This window comes from Notolepis coatsorum (genome assembly GCF_963971535.1).
Source record: "Notolepis coatsorum genome assembly, chromosome: 19".
NCBI classification, from domain to species: domain Eukaryota; kingdom Metazoa; phylum Chordata; class Actinopteri; order Aulopiformes; family Paralepididae; genus Notolepis; species Notolepis coatsorum.
In genome coordinates, this window is record NC_140183.1 from 86,044,618 (window position 1) to 86,064,068 (window position 19,451).

Consider the following 19,451-nt stretch of genomic DNA (forward strand, 5'->3'; position numbering starts at 1 on the left):
ATTAGACCCACTATGCTTCTTTGACTTGTGCCTTCAATCAACAAATCTAATCTTGCACCATATGTATTTCAAAATGTTGGCCAATATTCAAATCCTGTATTCATCCTCTCAAATCAGGCCCTAATGGTGAACGGTTTGCATTTATGTTGAATGAAGTAAGAATCCACTGCAGTAAAAATATCCTCACCTCGAGTGGTGGTAGTAAGGTTGACTGACATGAGAATGTCCTGCTTCAGATCCTCATTTTCAATATATTGCACATAAACGATGAGCACAGCCTCGTCTGCGACAGTTGTAGTTTCATCAAGTTGTATGGCAAATGGACCCTTTCTAAGCTTTTCTGACAGCTGCTGCTCGCAATCACTTGACATCTTATCAATTCGGTCTTTCACTACATTGTTCGAGAGTGGTACTGATTTTAGTTTATCCGCCACCTGTGGGCCGCACAGTTTCTAAACCATTTTGATGCAGGCTGGTTTGATGAGCTGCTCGCCAATATTGTGCGGTTTCTTTGCTTTTGCAATTAAAAGCGAACACTCAAAGGAGGCTTCGGTAGCCTTCTGTAAATCACTGCCACCCCTGCTCCACGCTACTCTAACATCAACAGGCTTGTTCGCCTTGAGAGACTGTTCTTTCCTCCGAAAAAAGTCTGGATCCTTCCCAACGGTTTCTGGGTGCTTAAATGCCTGATGTCTCTTCAGCTTGCTGGGCTTCAGGCTCGAGTTTGCCAACTTTTCTCCACAAATCACACACTCAGGTCGTTTTGTCTGGTCCCTCAGTGAAGCAAATGGTGATGTAATTTTCGCGATTGCTGTAGGTCCTAACTTTTTTTGCAGATGAGCTGCCGTCATCTCCTTTTCGTTTGTCACACATTTTCGCCTCTGGCGGCTGACTGCAGACGAGCCGAGAAAGTTAACTAGCGTGCTAGGCTAGCTACAGAAAGTGATACAGTCAACTGATTCGCGTTTTAGCGGCTACCCGGTAGCCTACTGTTAACGTTCAAAGATCATGTCTAGATGTTTATTTATTTATCTTTATTTTTTATTGTAGTGGAGAGACTATTCATGCTTCTGATGATAAAAAAAAAATCTAAAAAAAAAAAATCTAAAAAAAATATAAAAAAAAGAATTAAAAAAAATACCTCAAATCATCTGTGGTTTGGCGGACCCCCTGCGCCCCCTGGCGGACCCCCAGGGGTCCGCGGACCCCAGGTTGGGAATCACTGGTCTAGAGGACCCTTTTTCTGCTCTGATGTTATCCATGCATGCTACAGCCCTTTCCCCCACAGTAGACTGAAATCTGCAGCTCATTGGCCCACATGATCACGTGACCAGACTCTGGCCATTTTAGCTGATCCAATAAAAATGAAGGATGCCTCTGGTAGGGGTGGGAGAGTGGAAGTCCTCTCCTCTCCTCTCCTCTCCTCTCCTCTCCTCTCCTCTCCTCTCCTCTCCTCTCCTCTCCTCTCCTCTCTTCTCTCTATCCCTCACTCGCACTGAATGAGTAGATATTACAAGGAGAGGATGTGGTTATTCTAAACAGACACCCAACTCCGGGCTGGTATAATATGACTAACCAGCCAAGCTGCTGTTCATATGATTATTAATAAGGGCAGGAGTTAGTCGTCAACTCGGCCCAAAAAATCATTGGATGCCCTCTCCCCTCACTGGAAGAACTCTATAACTCCCGCTGTCTTAAAAAAGCAGTGAAAATACTAAAGGACCCACACCACCCTGGCAACAAACACCTCATACGGCTGCGCTCGGGCAGGCGTTTCAGCGCCATGCCCACCTGGACTAACAGACTGAAGTTTAGTTTTTATCTATCCCAGGGCAATTCCATGCAAATGTCAACCTCACATGAACATTTTTTAATAACATGATCATAACCAAACCAATTTCAAATGTATCATCAAGGTCTATATTTTGAAGTACAAAATAGATTTGATCGTAATATTTATGAGAATGCATGTTTTTTCACACTACAGGAGGAGACACAATGATGTAAAAATGTATTTTTCGATTAACCTAATTGTATGAGTTTCTGAATGGCCAGAATGGCACAAAAAAAATCAACAGATATTTTTCTAACCTCACCTTTGGTCATGAAGGGCTGTTGTATCAATATGTGAATCAATTATGTACTTTGTGTCTTTCCATTGGCAGGTGAAGCATGCTGTTATAATGCCTCTTTATGGGACAGCGAATGTAACATCCATAACGTTTTCCAGGAAAAGTTGTCATAAAACATGCATCTGGAATGCAATGTCAACCAAACTTCCTAAACAAAGCTAACTTTTATAAAGATGACATATTAGCAACAATTAGTCATTCTGGTCTTATTTTTTGTATTCTTTACATGTGTTATGGATGTTACATTGCAAGTGACTGATGTTACATTGTGAATGTGTGTTGTTAAGTCCGATTATGACCCCTTTGTTTGAAGTATAATTTACACATTTTAGTTACACTTATTGAGATAAAGATGAGCCTGCAATAAGAAATGTTTTGACCTTTTGGATTTTGAGATAGGTGACAAAATACACAGCGTTATGGATGTTACGGAAATTGACAACTTGCTTTTCGGACTCACTAAACACATGATGAAAACTCTGTGAATATCTTTTTCAAAGAATAACATGTTTACTATCACTTTGTAGGGAAGGGTTTGAGGTACCCAAAAAGCACATTCAGGAAAACCTGGCATTTCCTCTCAAGGAATGAATCACAGAACGTAACATCCATAACGCAAAAATTTAACATCCATAACAGCACTTTTTTGTGATTCATTCCTTGAGAGGAAATGCCAGGTTTTCCTGAATGTGCTTTTTGGGTACCTCAAACCCTTCCCTACAAAGTGATAGTAAACATGTTATTCTTTGAAAAAGATATTCACAGAGTTTTCATCATGTGTTTAGTGAGTCCGAAAAGCAAGTTGTCAATTTCCGTAACATCCATAACGCTGTGTATTTTGTCACCTATCTCAAAATCCAAAAGGTCAAAACATTTCTTACTGCAGGCTCATCTTCATCTCAATAAGTGTAACTAAAATCTGTAAATTATACTTCCAATTCAAATCGATGCCAATGTTAAGTTAAGTTTCCAATGTTCTCTCTGAATGTAACATCCATAACGCTGGAATTGCCACACTAACTAAACTCAGCTCAAATTTAAAACAACAAGTTGAAGTTGACTGACTAATGGTGGAACCGGGTACAGAATCTCAAAAGATCTCTGGAGAATGTAAACATACGCACATACCATACCACCACACTGAGGGAGAACCCTCTCTCTCTCTCACTCCCAGGATACCACCACACTGAGGGAGAACCCTCTCTCTCTCTCACTCCCAGGATACCACCACACTGAGGGAGAACTCTCTCTCTCTCACTCCCAGGATACCACCACACTGAGGGAGAACTCTCTCTCTCTCACTCCCAGGATACCACCACACTGAGGGAGCACCCTCTCTCTCTCTCTCTCTCTCTCACTCCCAGGATACCACCACACACAGGGAGCACCCTCTCTCTCTCTCACTCCCAGGATACCACCACACTGAGGGAGCACCCTCTCTCTCTCTCTCACTCCCAGGATACCACCACACTGAGGGAGCACCCTCTCTCTCTCTCTCACTCCCAGGATACCACCACACTGAGGGAGCACCCTCTCTCTCTCTCTCACTCCCAGTAATGTCTCCATGGTTAACATCCTCTGGAATTTCAGAGTCTTCTTCTTGTTTAGTGGAGAGCGACTTTTAGAGACAGTGTGGACTATAGGAACATAAACCATGACACAGTGGTGATGTGTTCAGACTGTCAGAGTCGTGAGTCACTCTCTGTACACACCATAGGGTTGTTGCACAATACACCCGTACTAGAAAGGCATTGCGATACCCGGCCATTAATATAACGGTCCAATGCTCTTTTTTTTTTTAGTATCGATACTTTTAGAATAATAGCCTGATGCCATATTTTCTACGAGTTGAATGGATGCGTGACCGGAGCAGCGTGTGTGTGTGTGTGTGTGTGTGTGTGTGTGTGTGTGTGTGTGTGTGTGTGTGTGTGTGTGTGTGTGTGTGTGTGTGTGTGTGTGTGTGTGTGTGTGTGTGTGTGTGTGTGTGTGTGTGTGTGTGTGTGTGTGTGTGTGTGTGTGTGTGTGTGTGTGTGTGTGCGCAGGCTTTGCATAGTTGTGTGTGTCAACAGTGTCAGCTGAACACACACCAAAGCATTTTACACATTGTCTGTCTGTCGGTGATTTTGCCTAAAGCCAGGACTCGGCAGTGCGAGCGTTTCAATTGCATTTGCGACAAAATATAAAAGAAATAATATATAATTGTTATTTTATTAATAAAAATACAATTTTATAAAGGATTTTCCATGTTCTGTCATCTAATATTATATTCCATTAGTTTTAGGTTTTTGCTGTGGTATCGGTTTAGAATAGAGTAATCTATCTATCTATCTATCTATCTATCTGTCTGTCTGTCTATCTATCTATCTATCTATCTATCTATCTATCTATCTATCTATCTGTCTGTCTGTCTGTCTGTCTGTCTGTCTGTCTGTCTGTCTGTCTGTCTGTCTGTCTGTCTGTCTGTCTGCCTGCCTGCCTGCCTGCCTGTCTGTCTGTCTGCCTGCCTGTCTGTCTGTCTGTCTGTCTGTCTGTCTGTCTGTCTGTCTGTCTGTCTGTCTGTCTGTCTGTCTGTCTGTCTGTCTGTCTGTCTGTCTGTCTGTCTGTCTGTCTGTCTGTTTGTCTGTCTGTCTGTCTGTCTGTCTGTCTGTCTGTCTGTCTGCCTGCCTGTCTATCCTTCTGTTCTTAAGTGGTTTACTTAGTAACAGCTACTGAGAGATAGATAGATAAAGAGAGACAGGGAGATCGGGGGAGGTTGAAAGAGGGAGAGTCAGTCATCTAACATTAATGTCTTCCAACTCTACATCTCTCTGTCTACCATGACAACTATTGAATAATTCATACCGCTACTGGCTATTAATTTTATACTACTATTACCTGGGGGGGAGGGAGAGAGAGAGAGAGAGAGAGAGAGAGAGAGAGAGAGAGAGAGAGAGAGAGAGAGAGAGAGAGAGAGAGAGAGAGGCTGTTTTAAAAGTACTTGACATGAGAAGTGAAAGCAGCATTACTCTTTACATTGGGTAATATGGTTTGTCGGGGAAACGACAAACTAAACTCTTCTACACTGATACCACATAAGGCAAGTCACAGGAGTCAGGATGGAGTTGAGTTAGTGAAATATTTTAGTGGACCGAAATAAATCCTGGGCCTTGAACTTTGGGCTCATATTGAATTACATACTGTATATACTGTACCGACCACATGTTGACTGTTTATGTATTGATACTGACAGGCGCCGCACACACACGGAAACACGGATGTGATTACAGAACATGTGAACGACCCACACCAGGCCTCTATACTATGTTGACGACCCCTCGCGGCCTTTTCCCACAATGCAACACGCTTCCATCATTTCTATTTCAGAATAAAATTAGTGAAGCACAAATATTGAGTGTGAAATGCTTTGTTGGATGAGCCAGCGAGGAGGCCAGGCCAGGAGGAGGCTTCGTGCACATCGTCCATCGACTGTAATGAGAGTCATGCCTTGGGTATTTCTGAACAGAATATTCTGGGGATGAGTCAGACTGCTTCTGTACGGACCGGACCACACACCAGAGCTGGGATGGACAGAGAGAGACTTTCCTATAGTGTTTCCTATATAGATCATTCATGATGAATTGAAAATGGGGGACCCTGGTGGAAACAAGACGAAAGTCTTTCTCTGGTCTGCATCCCCTTAACAATTGTATGTATTGAGATGTACTGTACTGTACCCATTCTGCAATCTGTTAATAAACTTTTCAATCAATCAATCAATCAATCTATCTATCTACGGCAGTCTTCATTGGTACTATAAGATGGCCACCAAGGGTTTTGATAATCTTGTCGTGGAAGCGACGTCTTGTTTCATGTGTGCACACGCACACGACACGCACACGCACACGCACGGTGCACACGACTTTCCGAAAGTTGGAATGTTCAGTTCAACACACAGCTGTCGCTGGTGGGGTGTTCCTTCCATCACAATAACACCGTTGCCGTGGTAACACATCAACTTTCCGGGTCTCGTTTGCACCAAAGGGAATTTTTTTTTTCCAAGACGCAGTTTTTCAACGGCAGCCTTAAAAAATTTTAATAAATGGTGTACGGTCAAAATGACCATTCATACATGTTACAGGGAATGTCTGCGGAGTGGGCCACACCTAGGTAGCCTCTGCTTTAGCATCTGGGTTTTTCAAGGAGACAAATTCTGATGGATTGGATCTGAGGATAAGATAAAAACAGTGTGAAACGACCTACATAAAACTAGTTAAGTATAAGTAAATGGCCCTCCAGCTTGAATGAATCAAATCCCATAGCTCATGCCATAGCCTATCACTATGCTAATATGTCTATACTATATGCACTCAAGACTATAGCACTGTTTTTGACAAACAACGTTACTGACCCTCAGCTATCAGAGTTGTACCCTTCCTGCTGACTTGCTGTACAGAACTTGTACGTTGCTTTGGATAAAAGCGTCAGCAAATAGATCTACAATCTCATCTTCGTTTTACATGGAGATAAGAGGAATGTCTCTTACTCTGACACTGACCTTTAATTCTCATGATTTATTAGGAGAGAGGGGGGGGGGGGGTTACCCAGCGGGCGTAAGTCAAACTCAATAGGCCATCATCATCATTGTCATGCTGAGTCTCCTCTCCTGACCACATTCCCTATTCACCCCCACTGAGGGCTATTACACCCCTGGGCTGGACGGCCATTCTTTCTATTGAGAGCCCGAGGTCAACGTTGCCCTTGTTAAGATAATGACCATCCTTAAGGCTGTAGCCGCCACATGCTGGCAGCCATGGGGGGGGCCTCGTGTATCTCTGTACCCACTACCTGCCGGTACTCCTGGTAATCATCAGTCTAATAATTGATTAGTAGCGCTGTTGAGGCGACGGTAGAGGGAAGTAGAACGATGTTTGTGTGGCGATCAATGGCCATTAAACATCTCTATATTATACTCTGTCAGGCTTTGACCACGATTAGCGTCATCTTCAAATTGCTGTTTTGTTTAGCCTCGATAATAAGCTCCCCTTGGTGATTTGTAGCCTATATAGTAACTTTATATCACGGCCCTAAATGTAGACAATCACAAATAGTCAATGAGTACTTTGACTACATTGACTGTTTTATTTCTTTACTTTTATCCCCTGACTAGGATATAACATAAACAGTGTTATTATAGATTGTTGGCTTATCTTACATCTCCAGATAGGGTCAGTGAGCCTGGCTGTTCGTAGTAGTTTATTAACCTACTTGGAACTTATGGTATTGATCCACTCTTTTCAGCTGGTCTGTCTCAGAGCCTGACAGACAGACAGAAGGAGCGGAGAAGATGCAGCATAATGATCTCAGGGGGGAGGAGGGCTCAGAAGAACCAAACAAACCACACTGGGAATGCTTGTATTTTCAGAACCAAAGTAAAGTCCTATACGCGAGGCCTATTTGGTCAGTAGGATCGAGTATGATTTAATCTGCAAATAATTGTTAATTTGCTCCCTTTAATAGTTTTTAGACAATAGCTACAATAGCTGGGCCCCTCGTGTCCCCTAGAGCAGTAGCAGGTAGAGCCTATGGAGCTTGTGCTTCCTTTGTCATCATAATCTGTCATCACACACCTTCATTATAGCTACAGCCTACCTTCATTTAAGCAGTTCGGTATAGCGTCAGTGTCCAACAGACTATTCAAAAAGCACATAATAGGCTACCTGATTTAAAACATTTCCATACATACGTAATGCACGCACTACTACACACACTTCCCGACTGAGGGCTATAGATCCACAAAGAATGGATTGCTCAAAATGTTCATTCAATCAATCAATCAATCTGCACGGTGATTGATTTAATGAAAATTGTATTAACAGATTGCAGAATGGGTACAATATACAGTACGGCTCAATACACACACAAGTTAAGGGGATGCAGACCTGAGAAAGACTTTCGTCTTGTTTACATCAGGGTCCCCTATTTTCAATTCATAATGCATTGTAAGTAAGGGTGCAACTTGCTCCGTGCGATCCATTCTTTGTGGATCTATAGCCCTGATCAGTCTGGTTCACCAATGTGAGATAATAACGGTACTTACTTTGGTGTCCTCCCCAAACGCAAGGATCTTTGGTGGCGTCACGTATAGATGGCTACTTTGGGCCAAACTAGTGGCGTGAGTGAGTATAGTGACGTTATCAAATAAAAGTGGAATTTACAGAAAGATCCGCCCGCTCGGTCCCACAACTCAAAGTAACGGTCGCGTTGAATCTTGTATGATGATCCCACGAGTTACCGGTCCGGTCGTTGTGCGCGGGGCTGCTGCGCGCGCGGACGGTGTGATTCTATATGTCAAGGTCCAGTCTGATCGCTGCATCCTATCTGCATCTTTACATATTATTATTATTATAGTAAAAAAAAAAGTTTTCTGGCGAAGAAAGATTAAAAAAGAAAGAAAGTAGGTGGGAGGTTCCCTGAGATTGTATAACGAATGGTAACTCTTCTTCTCATCCCGATTGTCTGTAGGCTATTACCCGGGCTATTCTTTCGTTTCTATCCCGGGGGACGAGGGGGACTAACGGGTGTGTGAGCCTGGGAGAGGCGTGGCCGCGTGGGTCAGCCGTGCTGATGCAGAACGGACTGCGAGGGGGAGGAGAGAGGGAGGAGTCACGCAGAGGGCGTGGTGAGGGAGGCGAGAGGGAGGAGTCACGCAGAGGGCGGAGTGAGGGGAGAGAGGGAGGAGTGGCGTTAATTTCTTTCGTAGCCGCAGTTTGCGGAGACGCTCTCTGATTGGCCACTGACGTTTCTGGTCATGTGACATGTGCGCCCAATCGCGTGACGAGCTGTGTCTTTGCCCATTTCCGCCTCGAACAGCATGCAAACTACCTAACGCCTAGTTTATCACCGGGTGACTCTTTTGAAGTTGGTTAAGGTTAGAGTTTGGAATCAGGGCTGGTGTTCTATCGCCATGCTCTAAGACAAACTCTAACCTTAACCAACTTCAAAAGAGTGCCTTAAGCTTAACCGGTGAAAGAAACGTCACACGACACACGATTGGGCGCACATGTCACATGACCAGAAACGTCAGTGGCCAATCAGAGAGCGTCTCCGCAAACTGCGGCTACGAAATAAATAACGCGGCAGAGTGTCAAGCGAACGGGGTGAATCGTTTGAACTTCCGGTCAGGATTCTTTTAAAATAAAAGTTCTCAAATCGCAGTCAATAAAATGCAAAGATTAAAGCTGAATCAATATATTATCAATATAGGGAAACTGCTGCCTAGTAGATGCAGCGATCACACAAGGTAAGCTAAATCAATATATTATTTGGAGGTGAAATTGCTGCTATATAGTAACTTTCAAAATCAAAATATAAACAGTTATGAAATGTACTTGTGAATAATAGAGATGCACAGTAAATTTCGCAGAGTAAATTTTACTCAAACTGTACAATTTACTCTGCGAAATTTACTGTGTGCATGAATATTCTGATTTATATGCCTGATGACATCTTTAGCTGTAGACGTGGATGTTTGAAAAAAAAGTGACAAAATGACAAAAAGTCAGGATGGTTTGACAGAGAGATTACTGTGACTTGCATAGAATCACTATGTACACAATCAGGGCAAATGGGGTGATATTACAGTCAAGCCTTTTAGCCAACGGTAGAGGGGATGGTAGTGTTGTTGTCTTAGTTTGATAAAGTATAAAAGACATGATGATTCAGTGTTTGCCAGTTCCTCCTTGTAAGAAACAACTCTGGTAATCAATCAATAAAGTACTGTGTTCATTCCTTAGTCCAAAATCTCACTTCCTTCTACAGAACATTGATTGATTGATTGATTGATTGATTGATTGATTGATTGATTGATTGATTGATTGATTGAACATTTTATTAACAGATTGCAGAATGGGTACAATACAGTACAGCTCAATACACACAATTGTTAAGGGGCTGCAGACCAGAGAAAGACTTTCGTCTTGTTTACATCAGGGTCCCCCATTTTCAATTCATAACATTTATGACATACATGACATACAGTACTGTTACATCCAGACATTTTTGACATACAAGATATACAAATACAGTACTAATATAATAAAGAAAGCAATATTATTAGATACAGCGTTAGATATATTATTTGGAAGTGAAACTGCTGCCAACTGCCTTGAGGGAGCAGGTCAACTGAGCCATGTTTCTCAATACTAAAACAATCAGTGAAACGCTGACCTATAACCTACTAGTCAACATCATGGTTTAAATATGGCCTTGGCAAAAAAAGAAGAAGAAAGGTGAACCTGTCCTTTAACCAAAATACATTGCTAGGCAAAAGAAAGACAGAGCTGTATTTCAGCTGGTAACTAACATCACTATACTTTGTGTTTAAGGGGAGATACTATCATTACCATTTGTTCCCCTACTGGCTTTTGTATTTGTTGCTTGTTACTCGTGGTTTTATGTATTTTGTATTCATACTGTTGCTTGTTCCCTGTGGTTCTATGTTTCTCTGTTCTTTGTTTTGCTTATTGTCAGCGTCTTTGGGTTCTTGAAAAGCGCGATATAAATAAAGATGTATTATTATTATTAATTATTAAATAGGGGGAAATATTTCCTTTCATCCTATCTGAAAGACATTTCCTATCCAGCCAAAATCAACATTTTCAAATGCAGTCAAACACGGACCTCTAGGCAAAAAAGCCCCTCTATGGTATTTGTTTAATTTAGTTTGTGTTGGTTATGATGTGTAATAATAATAATAATAATAATAATAATAATAATAATAATAATAATAATAATAATAATAATAATAATAATAATAACTTTATTTGTATAGCACCTTTCATACAGGGGATTGCAGTTCAAAGTGCTTTACATCAGTAAGAAATAAGACATAAAACCAGAGTAAAACAAGCAACAAGAGCAAAGCATAAAGTGGGATAAAATAATGCAGATATAGTAATCAAAATCATATCAGAACCTCACGTTCCAATAGGCTTCTTGAATTTCTATAATCTGTTACAAAACATGATAAGGGTCATAGTATGCACCCAGCGGATAGTGGGGCGTAGAAATAAAAGTAAAAATAAGTAAAATAAGAGTAAGGGTAAAATGAGCACAAAGTGCAGACATACAGTACAGTATAGAATCACAGTTTTCCACATTAGGATCTAACATCTCGACAGGCCACTTTGTTTATGGTTTGATTCAGTTTTAGTAGAATTAGAATAGACATGAAATGAGCACATAAAGTGCAAACATATAAAATCACAGTTTTTCACAGTGCAATACAATTGTTCTGGATTACTGTTTAACAGTTCAAAGTTGTCTTTACCTCCTGTTTGGTATCCACAGTTTAAAACCTGACAGTCTTCCCTCTTGCTTGATACCCACTTTGACCCTTCGCACCAAACCTCCCTCTCAGGGCACAGTTCCCTCTCAGGGCACAGTTCTAGGCCTGGGTCCTATTGATTGAAAATTGTATTAACAGATTGCAGAATGGGTACAATACAGTACGGCTCAATACACACAATTGTTAAGGGGATGCAGACCAGAGAAAGACTTTTGTCTTGTTTACATCAGGGTCCCCCATTTTCAATTCATCATGACATTTATTTTATTATTTTTTTATTGGTCTTTTTCCCCCTCCATTTTCCTCCGATTTTCTCCCATCCCAATGTTAGTCGTATGCCAATTCCCAGTCCCTTCCTGGTCGCTGCGCTTTACCCCCCACAGTCAGATCATTTGGGAGAGTGGAGGCTACCACGTGCTTCCTCCGACACACGTCCAGCCAATCACCGCTTCTTTTCACCTGGCAGCGCGGATTCTCATTGAGAGGGCGTAGCGTGTGGGAGGACCACACTATCCCCCTCACGTCCAATCCGCGCTTAGCAGGCGCCCCGACCGAACTGTAGGAGTCGCTGTTTACAACGACCCGGACCCACCCCGCCAGCTTCTCCCACCCTCTGATACAGCCAATTGTATCAGTGCAGACGGCCAGCCAAGCTGGTGACAACCCCGGAGCTGTGAACTGGATTCGAACAGGCGAACCAAGCTCACAGCTCCGGGGCTGGTGACGAACGCAATCTCCGCTCGACCACCTAACCGCCTCATCATGACATTTATGACATACACGACATACACGACATACAGATCTGTCCTTTAACCAAAATACATTGCTATAGGCAAAAGAAAGACAGAGCTGTATTTCAGCTAGGTAACTTACATCAGTGGTTCCCAAAGTCGGGGTCGCGACCCAAAGGTGGGCCGCGAGCAGCCACGGGTGGGCCGCGAGATGTTTTTTTTTTTTTTTTTTTTTTTTTGTCAGGCCACTGAACTTAGAAGCAGGCCAGGACAGTGTTTCTAGTTGTATTCTAAAATTCTATTCTATTGTATTCTAAAATGTGACTATATGGTTTTATATTAACTTAATAAATAAACAAAAACGAAAAATCTACTTATTTCAACAAACATTTCAAACTAAATAACAGATTATGCACATAAAACGCTGAAAACAACCGAAGCAACAATAGTATTTTAATGAGGCTATTATTATTATCATTATTATTTTGCAACAAGTTAGCCCTCTCATAAATAGCACATATAAATGAATAACTAACTTGAACTAACTTAATAGGATTGAAGTGATATTTGGCTTAAAAAATCGGTCGCCTGGCAAAAAAAAAAAGAAAAAAAAAGCCTGACGATGTGCATTGGGCCGCGGCTCTCTGATGCCTTATTTTCTGGGCCCTGGCCTGAAAGGTTTGGGAACCCCTGACTTACATCACTATACTTTGTGTTTAAATACACTGAAAAACCTCGAGATCCTTCAACACGTTGGGGGATATCTTCGATAACTCTGGTCTCCGATCTTTCCAGGATCTATCCAACGGATATGATCTCCCCGGAACCTCCCTTTTCTTTTCTTTACAAATAAGAGCAGCTCTGAAGGCTCATGGCGTTCCATGGGACGTTCCACTAGAGCAGGGGTTCCCAAACTTTTCAGGCCAGGGCCCAGAAAATAAGGCATCAGAGAGCCGCGGCCCAATGCACATCGTCAGGCTTTTTTTTTCTTTTTTTTTTGCCAGGCGACCGATTTTTTAAGCCAAATATCACTTCAATCCTATTAAGTTAGTTCAAGTTAGTTATTCATTTATATGTGCTATTTATGAGAGGGCTAACTTGTTGCAAAATAATAATGATAATAATAATAGCCTCATTAAAATACTATTGTTGCTTCGGTTGTTTTCAGCGTTTTATGTGCATAATCTGTTATTTAGTTTGAAATGTTCGTTGAAATAAGTAGATTTTTCGTTTTTGTTTATTTATTAAGTTAATATAAAACCATATAGTCACATTTTAGAATACAATAGAATAGAATTTTAGAATACAACTAGAAACACTGTCCTGGCCTGCTTCTAAGTTCAGTGGCCTGACAAAAAATAAATAAATAAATAAAAAAAAAAAAAAAAAAAAAAAAAAATCATCTCGCGGCCCACCCGTGGCTGCTCGCGGCCCACCTTTGGGTCGCGACCCCGACTTTGGGAACCACTGCACTAGAGCAGGGGTGGCCAACCAGTCAGAGACTAAGAGCCACAAAAATTACTGTGGTACCACAAAGAGCCACACCATATACCAGCGTTTCTCAACCTTTTTTTTCAGTCACGGCACCCTTCATGTGTTTATAGGTCTCACCCTCTGGCCTCTGAAGTTGCTAATGTCTTTTTTATTTGGGCCTCACAGGGTTAAAAGTACCCTGTGAGACCCACGGTTGCAAAATTACAAAATCACTTTTAGCCATTTAAAAAAAGAATGTTTATTTAAAAAATGTTAAAGGGGAACTATTTGACTATTTCTTTCACTATTTGGGCACTTTTACACAATTCCTGTGAGTCTATGGAACACCTAGGTTTTTTTTCAAATGGTGAGGTAAGTACCACGTCCTTCCTTCCTCTAGATTTAACGTACGGTTTGTATTTCTAATCAAGTACTCAAAAACCGCATTTTTCTATCTCAAGATCTTAAGCCGTTTTGAGGCTGGGCTCCAACCACTGTGTGGCCTGGTGCCAACTGCCACATCAACTGCCACATTATTATGCAGCTGAGAAATCTCTGACATCACAGATATGCAAATTTTCAGATGACTCAGTTCAGTGAGGGTGAATATTGTGAGAGGAGAATTGGAAGAATGCGCCAATATGAGAATTAGAGACATAGATCCTATTAATATAAGTCCACATAGCTAAGAAACAATGGTAAACACTGAAAAAGGCCATTTATAAGATAGTTCCCATTTAAGCACATGTATAGTCAATTGGTAACATTGTTCAGCCTCACAATGCTATTTGATAGTAAATGCGTTTATAGGTCTCACCCTCTGGCCTCTGAAGTTGCTAATGTCTTTTTAATTTGGGCCTCACAGGGTTAACCTCTTAAGCCCGAGATATACAGTAAAAGTGTATATTTTCAGCATTACGTTTGTTTACCAATTATTTTAACTGTTATTAGTGAAATATAAGATTATAGAAATCTCAGGGCATTGAGTCGGAAACCGGCGCATATTGACAGGAGGAAGTGGCACATCCAAAAGTGAGTGTAGTCTTTTGAAGGAAGAGACTCAGGGCTTTCAAATTTTGAAAAACGACCCTACCCAGCTCACACCAGCCCCTGTCAATCATCTGACTTCTGGATTAACTTTTTTATTTCTCTTATTTTTTTGGGATTATCTCCCACAAACCTGAACGTTATTGCCATAAAACAGAACGCAGTTAGTTTCTCTACCTTTCTGTGAACGTCTTGCAAAAAACAGTGTTGCAATATGATGAAAAATGGTGGAGAAATTCCCTAGATTCAGATACCAAGAACATGCAAATGGACCATTTAAAAAAGAAATTAAATGTTTATTCTACGTCCTTGTGGAATGAGTGACATAAAAAAAAAAAAAAAAGTAAAAAAAAGAAATTATAATATTTTTTATTTTTATTTTTTTTATGGATGGAAGAGCCGCACATTGACGGGCAAAGAGCCGCATGTGGCTCGCGAGCTGCGGGTTGGCCACCCCTGCACTAGAGCGTCACCATTTTCACAAATTATTTTATGACAAAGAGACATCGAGAGGCTTCGTTTCTGACTTTTATCGCCATTTACTTATGTCCTCATAAAGACCTCCCCCTGGATACGATTTGGAGAAAGGATGTCCCGGAGTTGGATGCAGATTTTGATTGGGATGCAGTCTGGGAAAATGTTCCTTCTATTGTAGCTAAGGGGCTACACAACCCTGACAGTATTTAAATGATGAGCTTGACAAATACTAAATGATTAATTAACCAGATATTAAATATACACAAAATGGCGGACACTCTATTAACTGTGAGGGGACAGTGATACCAAGTTCAATAATCACTTTAATGTTTAACATAAACACAAATATGGGGCGGCTACGTGGCGTAGTGGGCAAGGCGCTCACCACGAAATGCTGGAGACGCTGGGCCCAGCGCTCCACATTTGCTTTCAGTTTAGCTGGTCGTCCGTACTAATACACATTGGCCGTATTAGGGGGTGGGAAACTGATGGGTGGGGATCGGGCGTTGTGGACAGCGACTCCTACAGGTCGGTTGGTGCGCCTGCGCAGTAGAATCAGGAAGTGTCGGGGGCAGCGTGAGTACTCCTCGCCACTGAGAGATCGAGCTGCGCAGGTGAAAAGATGCGACTGCTGTTACCTCAAGTACCGGAGGGGACTTGTGCTATGTATGACTTAGTCCACATTGCAGCCGGCTTGTGGGATGCAAGAAACAGCGTCCGTGACAGGGGAGGGTTGAATTGGATTATACGAAATTGAGATGGGAGAAAAATATAGAAAAATGGGAGAAAAAGTGGATAAAAAAAAAAAACATAAACACAAATATAATATGTAACACAGATTTCCTTTTACTAATATAATTTACATGCAACAATGTCCGAATGAATTATAGTTCCTAAACTAATGGTACCGTTGGAGCTCTGAATGGAAGGGGGCGGAGTGAATAGCAAGGGGGAGAGAGAGAGAGAAGGATGGAGACGATGTTCTCTGGAGTTCCTACTCCAGAGAGCTGCAGACCAACGTGGTAGGGGGTCTCGTACGGACCGGGTTCCTGTATTCCAAACGCCCGATGGCAGGTTTAATAGCTAATATTCCAAACGCTCGATGGCATGGTCAATAGCTAGTTAGCCCTTTCTTTTTTTTTGATCACATTTTTTATTATTATTCACATGAAACAAGACAACACATTAACCACAATCACAGTACATAGAACTTCACAAGAAAATAACAAAAACAATAATAATAATACAGACTAACAATTATACAGACAAGATAAAAGAAAACAGAGTTCAACCTTCTAAATTTTAATTCCAAGGGGTACTATCTAATAAATGGCCTTTCCCAGTGTTCAGCCCCGATTCCCGGCCGTGTGACCTTATATTAATAAAACGTACATCTCCAATCCACCACAAGGACCATTTTTTGAGAACACGACCCGAAAACAGAGCAATGAACCTTCATGAAAAAACAAAAACCTGTAGAGGTGTTCCATAGACTCACAGAGACCGTGTAAAAGTGGCCAAACAGTGAAGAAATAGTTAAATAGCTGCCCCCCCATAATATCCCCAGCTAAACTCAAGATGACAAGACAAAAGACAAGACAGACAAAACAATTCCTCCTCCCCCTCCCAAGAGACCGCCGGACTCACCCGAACACGCACCTCAACCCCGCTCAGCCGCACACTGCGGTCTTTACCTTCTCAGCTGCTGCGAACCACAGGTCAATTCCAGCCTGCCCCACCCCAATCACCCGGGCTGTGGATATCTCAAGATAAATCACATCCAATAGAGTTAGGGACCAGTTAATCATTGTAAGCTTCTCAGGCTCCTTCCATCTCATTGCTATTAGCTTCTTCGCTGCTGTGACGCCCGCTAGGACAACCCTTTTCAGTTGTACGGACGCGGGTAGTGTCGTTATATCGTTCAGGAGTAGCGTAACAGCTGTGAATGGGATATTTAAGCCACACAGATCTGAAAGTTTGTCCGTTATTGACCTCCAGAAGCGGGCCACTGGTGGGCAATCCCAATACATATGCATATAAGTGCCAGTGGCCTTTTGAGAGCACAAAGTGCACCGAGAGTCGGTTATCAGTCCCATAGCATATAGCTTCCTAGGTGTAAGATAGGTCCTATGAATATAATTAAAATTAATTTGCTGGTGATTGGGGTTGCGGGAAGATAATGCCACATTTGCCCAAACATCATCCCAGTCAAACTCGGGGTCCAACTCCGGGATATCCACACGCCAGATTGTATCCAATGATACATTTTTATACGTGGATTGAATTAAGAGCGTATAAAAGTCGGAGACAAACCCTCTGGATGTCGTCCTGTCCACTATGAGCCTGAGGAAGGGGTGTGGGTGCAAGGCTTGAGCCCACGGTACGCCATGCGCCCTTAGTGCTGACCTTAGTTGAAGGTAAAGAAAGAAGGACTCGCCGGGAAGATCATAAAATTCTCTTAAGTCCTGAAACGCACGGAGGCCGTTCTTATCATAAATATCCTCCAGAGTATGCACTCCCCTCCTTTGCCATTGAGGAATATTAACCGGCTTGTGTCCAACAAGTAATTGCTGGTTATTAAAAATTGGAGAGTCCAGGTGCCAAGGGCATTTAACCCCACACGACCTCTGTACATTACGCCACGTTTGGATCACGTGAGTTATGATCGGTCCATACCTCAGCCGGTATTTCGAAATAGAGACAGTGGAGTACACTACATCCTGCAATCTTAGCGGAGACACCGCCGCCGCTTCTAAGGAGCGCCACGATACAGCCTCTACAGGGTCTAGCCAGCACATCAGAGGTCTCAGTGAAAAGGACCAGAAATAAAGCTTAAAATCAGGGATTGCGAGGCCCCCATCTTGTTTTCTACGTTGAGTAGTAGCCCTTTTGATTCTCGGGCGTTTGTTATTCCAGATAAACTTAGATACCATCGATTGTACCTTGCGCCAGTGGTCTATTGGAGGGGGCAGGGGGAGCATTGAGCTAATAAAATTTATCCTAGGCAGGATGTTCATTTTGATTATGGAAGCCCGGGCTTGTAAGGAGTTAGGAAGGGACGACCACCTGTCTAGATCCTGGCGTATTTTATCATAAGTACCCGTGAAGTTGTACTTAGTAGTTTGGTTCAGCGTGGGGAATATCTCTATGCCCAAGTATTTAAAATGTTCTACTATGGGGATATCAGCTGGTAGTCGTACCGCCTTGGCCAGTTCATTAAGAGGTAGGCAGGCTGATTTGTTCCAGTTAATCTTAAAACCTGACAATTTACCAAAGTCGTCAATTATCCTCAATAATTTTGTGGCCGACCGGGAGGGGTCGTCCATGAAAATCAGCAGGTCATCCGCATAGAGAGCAATTTTGTGTGGAGTATTGTTAACCATTATGGGGACGATGTCCTCCGATTGCCTAATAAATTGGGCCAAAGGTTCGAGGGAAAGCGCGAACAGTCCCGGGCTCAGAGGGCAACCCTGTCTAGAAGATCTGGAGACTGGAAAGAGTGTGGAACAGTTTTTGCCTGTCAGTATCATCGCAGACGGCGAGGCATACAGGACTTTAATCATATGAATAAAACTCTTTCCAAGACCCATGACCTCAAGTACCTTCCACAGGTATGACCACTCAAGTCTGTCAAACGCCTTCATGGCATCCAAAGACAGAACTGTGGATGGAGTTGTATTGTCTTTACTGTTATCGATTACATGCAACAGCCTCCTAAGATTATCTGCAGCCAGACGCCCCGGGATAAAACCAGTTTGATCGCAGTGTACCAATACAGACATAAATCTCTGCAGGCGACGGGCCAGCACCTTGGCAAACACCTTTAAATCGGCCCCGAGAAGACTCAAGGGTCTATAGCTACCACAATCATTGGGATCTTTGTCCTTCTTGAGAAGTAAAGAAATCAACGCCATATTGACATCTCTTGAGAACTCCCCTTGTTCGATAGCGTAATTGATCATATCGAGCATCAATGGACCCAGTTGGTCCCAGAAAGCTAAATACACTTCGGGTGGAATACCATCCCAGCCTGGTGCCTTACCCCTCTGCATTTCAACAATCGTCTCCCTCAATTCTACGAGAGTAATCGGTCTCCCCAGTTCCTTGGCCTCTTCCTCAGAAATGTGGGGTATCTCAAGCCCGCCAATGAACGATTCAAATTTAGAGTCATCAAGATTACCCTCTGAGCTATATAACTGTGAGTAAAACTCTTTAAAAGTGTCATTGATCTTTTTCGAATCAGTAGTGACTGCACCCTGGCTCGTC

The 19,451-nt window shown here is 42.3% G+C and overlaps 1 protein-coding gene across 1 annotated transcript in view; it reads right to left on the reverse strand.

The window, feature by feature from the left end:
* The window catches only part of LOC311246607 (ceramide synthase 2-like), a 43,531-nt gene extending 34,877 nt beyond the window's left edge, over positions 1 to 8,654 (reverse strand). Inside the window, exon 1 of the mRNA XM_084336756.1 lies at positions 8,209 to 8,654. The gene's annotated coding sequence lies outside the window, so the exon portion shown is untranslated. The remainder of the gene's footprint in view (positions 1 to 8,208) is intronic.
* Between the last annotated feature and the right edge of the window lie 10,797 nt (positions 8,655 to 19,451).